We start from the raw sequence: 7,028 nt of genomic DNA on the forward strand, positions 1-7,028 counted from the left end.
GAAACAGAAGTAGAGTCTGCTTTGAGCAAACGCCATTTATATTTAAGATGAGAATTATTTGCACAGGGAGAATCCCCTATCGGATTCCTTCAAATAGCGAGTTCCACCAGTCCATTTTAAAATTTAAAATTTATTGACTTCTTTGAAATTGAGTAATTTGAATAATTTGAAATGACTTTTACATATCTTCTCAAGATAACATCTGCTGTATTAAAAGTTCATGTCATTTTATTTACAGTTATTACTGTATTACAGAAAGCACTAGAAGTTGGCCATAAAAGCAGGGATTCTACATATATCAAGTTTCTACAATGAACACCTATTACTTTTATATGTATGAAAATAGTGCTGTATTACTAAAAATAATTATAGCAATACAGTGGTAGAAAGAATATGTAACAAATAACTTTTCTTTTTCCTCTCAAACATGGTGACAAAAATAGTAACAAAATAGGATAGTTGACACTCAGGTGATTGGAGGGGAAAAAAAAAACTAACGAATTTTGACTGCATCATTAAAACAATTTTTTTAAAGAAGATTTAATCATGTGTTTGTGTGGCTCTCCCAAAAAAAATATCATTGTTTACAGGAACTTGTCCTTTGGTACCATAGGACAAGATTAGTATTACAATAAATCAGTACACCAGTCAAGTCTAAAATGGTATGAATGCATTTATCATTTTAAATCAAAGACAATCTGAAAAAAATACATTTTGAGATCAGCATTTAACTTAAAAGCAGCTATTTGTCACATAAAATCTTATCTTTTCATGTCCTGGTTAAAATTTTCTTCCTGTCAAATTATGAACTTAGTCTTTTTAACAAGTTAATATTGCCTGTAACATCTACCTCACAGATAACTGTGATGCTCAAATGAAAGAATATAAGAGAGTATTACAAAGACTTAAAAAGAAATGTAATAACACTGAAATTAATAGAGAACTTTATTATCAAGTGATAGAAAGTAAAATAAAACATAAAAGTTTAATAGTATCTTTCAAACAAGTAGGCATTAATACAAAGATGAAGAAAAGAACAACCTTTGCCAAAATTCAAACCAAGGACAGCTAAAAAGAGAGAGATGATGGACAGATAGGTGGGCTTAAAACCAGCTGGAGGTAACAAGATTAAACAGGAAACCTAACTCTTTATATAATACAGAAATGATGGAAGAACTACAGTACTAACCTGGACCCACGTTAGGCAACTCTGTGTAACAGACCACCTCAGGGGAGTGCTGGGCAAGAATAGAAGGAAAGACATGAAACAAAAGAAGGTGTGGCTTCTAATTTTTAACCTGTTAAATCAAACCAGCTTACTTGAGAATCTCTCGTGTAGAGATCTGCCAATGGTTTCTCTGCTTGATGTGGTCTAGCTGAATAAATCAGTTTGAGCAGATTCATGCTGCCTTGCTCTTTCTCTTCAAAGGAGGGGTTCATGAATTGGGAGGCAGTGGAAACAATGTTCTGAGTGGTGTTCGTAAATTGGATTGAAATGAAAACTGCTGGGATACTGGCTGCTTGAGACCACTCTCCATAGCTTCCTACTTGGGAGGGGTGGAAAGGAAAAAGCTAATACCTGGGAAAGACCCTTCACTGGAGACCAAAGTAGGGAGAGGTCCTGCGTTGGTGCAACGAGCATAAGCTCTGAATTTGAACAAAGGTTTAGTTAATTACCAGGGTGGAATCAGTTGTGTTTCACAGACAGGTGATTCCCATGGTTGATGGGAATGAACTGGTCTCCGACAGTCAAAGACAAGTCTCCAAACTGGGACGTGTTTTCACTGGTCTGGGACCAAATGAGTAAAACAAGAATAATAAAATGCAGTTTTGCATAACACTAAATTTTTCTCTTTGTTTTTATCCTGTAATTATGACCTTCCCACTTTCTTTCACGAAAGGATGGCTGTAGTGATTGCAGTCATTTTTTAAAAAGTTCTTAAGCTTGACACGATTAAAGGATGGTAATCTCATGTCCTTTCCCAATTCCCCTCATACTTGAAAACAAACAACCTGTCTATGAAATCCAAAAGCCTGGGAACCACTAACTTCACTTCCAGGTCCTACTTTTCTCATAAATAAAATGGAAGTGGGGGAAGGGAAACCCTATTTTGCAGAGTTATGTGTAGTGATGATACAGAAGTATCAAGCCCTTAGAGTTTTACCATCTTTATTATAAAATGCTTGGCTACTTAGCTTCTGATTTAGCCACTAAATCCACACCCTGGCAGTCAAGGAGAATGTTCAAAGGCTCCAGCATAAGATTGTGTGGATTTAAATTCTGGCTTTGCCATTTGTTAATCACTCAGTAATCTAAAGTAACTCAACCTCCTGAGTTACAGTTTCCTCTTTACTTAAATGGGAATGATAAACAACAGGACCTAGTAAATACAGCTGTTTAGAGAATTAAATTAGATAATCTATGCAAGATGCCTACCTCCAGCACTCTCTGAATGTTAGTTATCACAAGCATTATTGTTATCAGTAATAATTGACTAAGGTACTTTCTAAATGCCCTTTAGTTTCCATATCAACATCTTTTAATGGTGAACTCCATATTAAGAGACTATGAGAATAAGCATGCCAAACATTTACTTAAAATATTTCACTTTAAATCTCTAGGTCAAGAATAACAATTTGGATGGCATACAGATCCAGGTAACATCAAATGTCACCCTAAACGTTATCAACATAATTTATATATATATTTTTTGCTATTTTAAAAAATTTGTACTATTTGTCAAAAGATATATATATAATATATAGTCATAGCAAATAAAATGGTTACCTTTTCATAAAATCAAATATAGAGGGCAGGCAATGGTGGCGCAGTGGCAGAGTTCTGTATTTGGTATTGTTACCATAACAGTAAAAACTCATCTAGTGAAGTAGTTTAGACTAACTACAACAGTTACACAAAATATAAGTATTTTTTAAAAACGTTTCTCTCTTCCTTAACTTTCAGAATGCTTAGAAAGTAAAGATCAAACCTCTGGGTACAACATTGCAATTAGCCTAACAACATTAACAACGCTCACGGGCATTGACAGGTGGGGGCTATGAGTTCAGATTGCTTGAGTTTGAATACAGGCTTGTCACTTAACATCTGTGATCTTGGGCAAGTTATTTAACCTTTCAAAGCCCTAATTTTCTAAAATCTGGAGATTTAGAGTACCACAGCACCGCCCACAAGAGGCCGTTCTGAGATAATTCGCATATATAATTTAAAACAGTGGGAGGCCCAGAGCTAACAATTAATACCTGCTTCTATTGTTGCCACCATCATCAATTCCAACATGAAAAGAAACAACAATGCTATTAAGGGCTCTGCTTAGAACTGATTGCCACAAACATTAGGAACGTAAATTTACAGACACGAGAGGATTTTTGCAAAGAATCACTTCTGCTGAGATTTGCTATTCTAGTCATACTTCTCATCAAAGGCAACAAATTTTCTAGAATTATCTATAGAACCAAGAAAGTCAAATCCAGAAACACAAATGTTAAGGCCACACAAGCAAAGCGGTGGTTACTACGAGCATCACAGAAACACCTGTCAATCCCAGTCCGTAGATGCAATTTCAAACGAATGAACAGAACCTTTTCAATCTTGGAACTTTCTAGGTGCAAGAATCCCCTTTCTTTAAAATGAGGAACAAACGCACAAAACGCTTAACATGTCAGTAATTCATCCCCGCTAAAAAGGAGATCTATCTCCTAACGGGGCTTCGAGCCACAAAATCCATCCGTAAGGGGCGCAATAGGAGAGGAAAAGATGCTCAAGTTTTTGGAGGCCACGGGGCGTCGCTCCGGGACGTGGGTAGGAAGTGCCCCGGAACGCACAAGTCGAGAAACCAGTTGACTAGCACCCGAAAAACGCGCGCAGCAGCAGTGCTGCGTGGTATCGATCCGGGGCTCCCAGCGACCCCTCGTCCTCAGCGCCGGCTCGGCGAGCCCCTTTTGGTCAATCCTCCACCCCAAATCCATTCCTCCCAGCGAGGACCAGTGGCGGCCGCGGTGCGGAAGCCGGCAGCCGGGCGGCGCTCAGTTCCGCAGCCGGTTGGGCGGGAGGCCTGAGGTCGGCGCCCGCTGCCCTCCCGCAGCTCCCGGTGCGGCCTCGCGCCAGGCCCCCGGCAGCTACGCGCCGCGCGGACCCTTACCCAGTGTCTCGCCCAGCGACAGGTGGTGCTCCCGGAGGAGAGGCCGCGGCCCTGCCGCCCACTCAGGCGATGCTTCGCTTCTTCCCTGCCCGCCCCTCCCCTTCTCCAAGCTTCCCCCAGCGGACGCCAGCTCCGGCTCGGACTGGTGGGGGCGGCCGGACACACGGCGTGCAAGCCTGGAAAGAGACGTGACGCGGCGAGCGAGCCGGGAGGACAGAAGAGCTCAGAGGTAGGGACGCGAGGCCCTTGGCGGAGACGGATGGGCGCGCCGACCAATGCGGAGGCAGGAATCTGAGCCCGAGGGGCGGGGCTCCACCAGGAGCTTGTGGCCGGTGCTTGCGGTTCCTACCCTAACCGACCATTCCTCAGGTCCTTGAGGTTACGGTCTTGAGGGTGAGCGCGTGCCCGTGTGGATACGGTCCTGAGGACTGGGAGGCGGCGGGTCGAATAGGAGAAGCTCGGAGACATACGCGACGCCCATCACTCCAAGAAAGGAGCCGAGGCAGGCGGGAGTTTGGGGAGTGAGGGCAGTACGCGCGCGCGGGGGGTTGAATCTGCGCAGGCGCGGGCGGGAACTGGGGGAGGTCGGTGGGTACCAGTTTCGGAGCTGGAGGAGGCGAGAGGAAGGCTAGGAGCTGGGGGTCCACCCTGGACAAGCAATGGAGGACGAGAGAAGAGGAAGAACAGAATTAAGACCTGGATAGGGGGCAGGAGAATCGTGAGGCGGAAGAGAGATGTTACTCAGGAAACACGAGGCCTCCGCACTGTAGAAACTGTTTCTAAACTTCATTGTCTTGGTCCATAGAGCTCCTTTTGTGGTTTCTAAAAAGGTGTGTGTGTGTGTGTGTGTGTGTGTGTGTGTGTGTGTGTGTGTGAGTGTGTGTAGGACTCGCTTTTCTGTAAAATTCTTTTTCCATTTTCCAAGCTGCTGACACAGTTAGTGGCCCTCAGGGAATTTACTAATCATCCCTACCGCCACAATCACCATAAATAGATATTCAATGTTCTTTCTCAGAAAACGCTGAAAATATTGATAATCTGCTTGAAAGCAGCAAGGGCCCTTCCTTAGTACATACGTACCCACCCACGGTTACGATCTTGGAGGATATTTCTTTACTCTTATTTCAGAAGAGATTTTCACCAAAAATTATTGTAAGCCAATTTGTGTACTCTTAAAAAACGAGGTATGGTAATGATCGTAATAAACATGTAAGGTATGAAAAAGAAGCAAAGCAGATAGGATAAGGAAAAAGTGATGGAAATGTAATCTAGTGAAAACTGGGAAGTAAATTGTCCATTCCCAAACCTTTGAACCATTATATAAAGACAGGAGTCACTGCAGCTCTGCACGTTGAAGAGTGGGGTTTGATAGGTGTGACTGCTGTAGTACCAGCACAGTAAAAGGAAGTATAATGAAAGAATCTCTTGTAAATGCAGAGTTTGCTCCAGCACTGAAACCATAACCTGAATCTCCTGGACTAGAAATATAACTGAACAAGAAATATGACTCCAAGCGGAGTATACATTATCCACCGATTAGACATCCCAGTTGTGGATAATCTGGGAATGATAAAAGAAAGGCATTTGGGATTATTTGCGGCATGTGTGTGTGCATGTTGGGGTGGGTTGCAAATTACTTGGACAATGCCTCAGCTTTTCAACAATTCCTTATTTTTGTGTTTTGTTACTTTTTATCACATCAAGGGAGTTTGGAATAGTGGGGGTTCTTGGACTATCCCTCATACTTTTAAGAAGTCATTCAATGGGCAGGCAACAGTGGCTCGGTGGCAGAGTTCTCACTTGCCGTGCCTGAGATCTGCATTTGCTTCCTGGTGCCTGCCCATGTAAAAAAAAAAAAAAAAAGTCACTCGATGCCTGGTTCTTCTGATGACAGAGACGATTAAAGTTTGCTTTCCTACTTCGAAGATCTTTGAAAGGAGAAAAAAGGATGACAAACATGCAAGAACTTTGGAAAGTTAAAAGCATACAAATGTAAAAGATTCTAATTCGGGCTCCATGCCTGGCATGTAGATGGCGTTCAATAAAAAATAAAATTACCATTTATTGAGTAATTATTTGCTGGGTATTACTCTAATGACTCCTCATATATATATTGAAATCATTTAATTGCCACAACAAACTAGGAATTTAGAGGTTGAGTTGTCCAACGGTACCACAAATCAGTGGAAAGAGGATATAGACTATGCTGTACAAACTCTCTGAATATTTTAATGCACAATTCAGTGTCTTGAAAAGACCACAGAAGGCAGCCTGTACATTGTCACCTTATGCCATCCTCCAACCAGGGAAGGCCCTCCTCACTGTCCGCTGGCTATTAAAATCCTCTTCATAACTCACACAAATTCTAATTTCACCTCTTAAGTGAAGACTGGGGTAGTAGTATATAAATGCACATTGTAATCACCTGGGAGGTTTAAAGAACATGCTGACACCCAGCCTCACTTTACCAGTTAAAAAGATCCTTCTTGCCTAATGAATGCAGGTGGCTGAAGGATGCGGTGATTGAGAAGTAGGTTGGCGAATGATGGTATATGCATACAATGGAATATTATTCTGCCCTCAAGAGGAACAAGGTTGTGAGGCATGCAACTTTGGGAATGAATCTGTGGGACATTGGTGAGGCAAAATAAGCCAGAAACAAAAGAGCAATTATTGTATCGTCTCATTTAGAAAATGTATATAAGAAAACAGGGGCCTAGACTGCTGCTCTTGTAGCAGTCACATTCTGTCCAGAGTGGTGATTATTATTTCTGGATTTTTAGAGGCTGTTTTATATATGTATAACCTGGTATTCAGAGATAAAAGCAAAGGCGAGTAGGTCAGGATTAAGATAGTTCAGAACACAGG

General features: G+C 41.9%; 1 protein-coding gene across 2 annotated transcripts in view; it reads right to left on the minus strand.

Moving 5' to 3' along the window:
* The window catches only part of ME2 (malic enzyme 2), a 120,117-nt gene extending 115,425 nt beyond the window's left edge, over window positions 1–4,692 (minus strand). Inside the window, exon 1 of one of the 2 annotated variants that reach the window (XM_077135453.1) lies at window positions 4,161–4,692. The gene's annotated coding sequence lies outside the window, so the exon portion shown is untranslated. The remainder of the gene's footprint in view (window positions 1–4,160) is intronic. The other variant, XM_077135452.1, reaches the window with a different exon arrangement.
* Window positions 4,693–7,028: the final 2,336 nt, after the last annotated feature.

The sequence above is a fragment of the Tamandua tetradactyla genome, chromosome 18 (genome assembly GCF_023851605.1).
Source record: "Tamandua tetradactyla isolate mTamTet1 chromosome 18, mTamTet1.pri, whole genome shotgun sequence".
Classification (NCBI taxonomy): domain Eukaryota; kingdom Metazoa; phylum Chordata; class Mammalia; order Pilosa; family Myrmecophagidae; genus Tamandua; species Tamandua tetradactyla.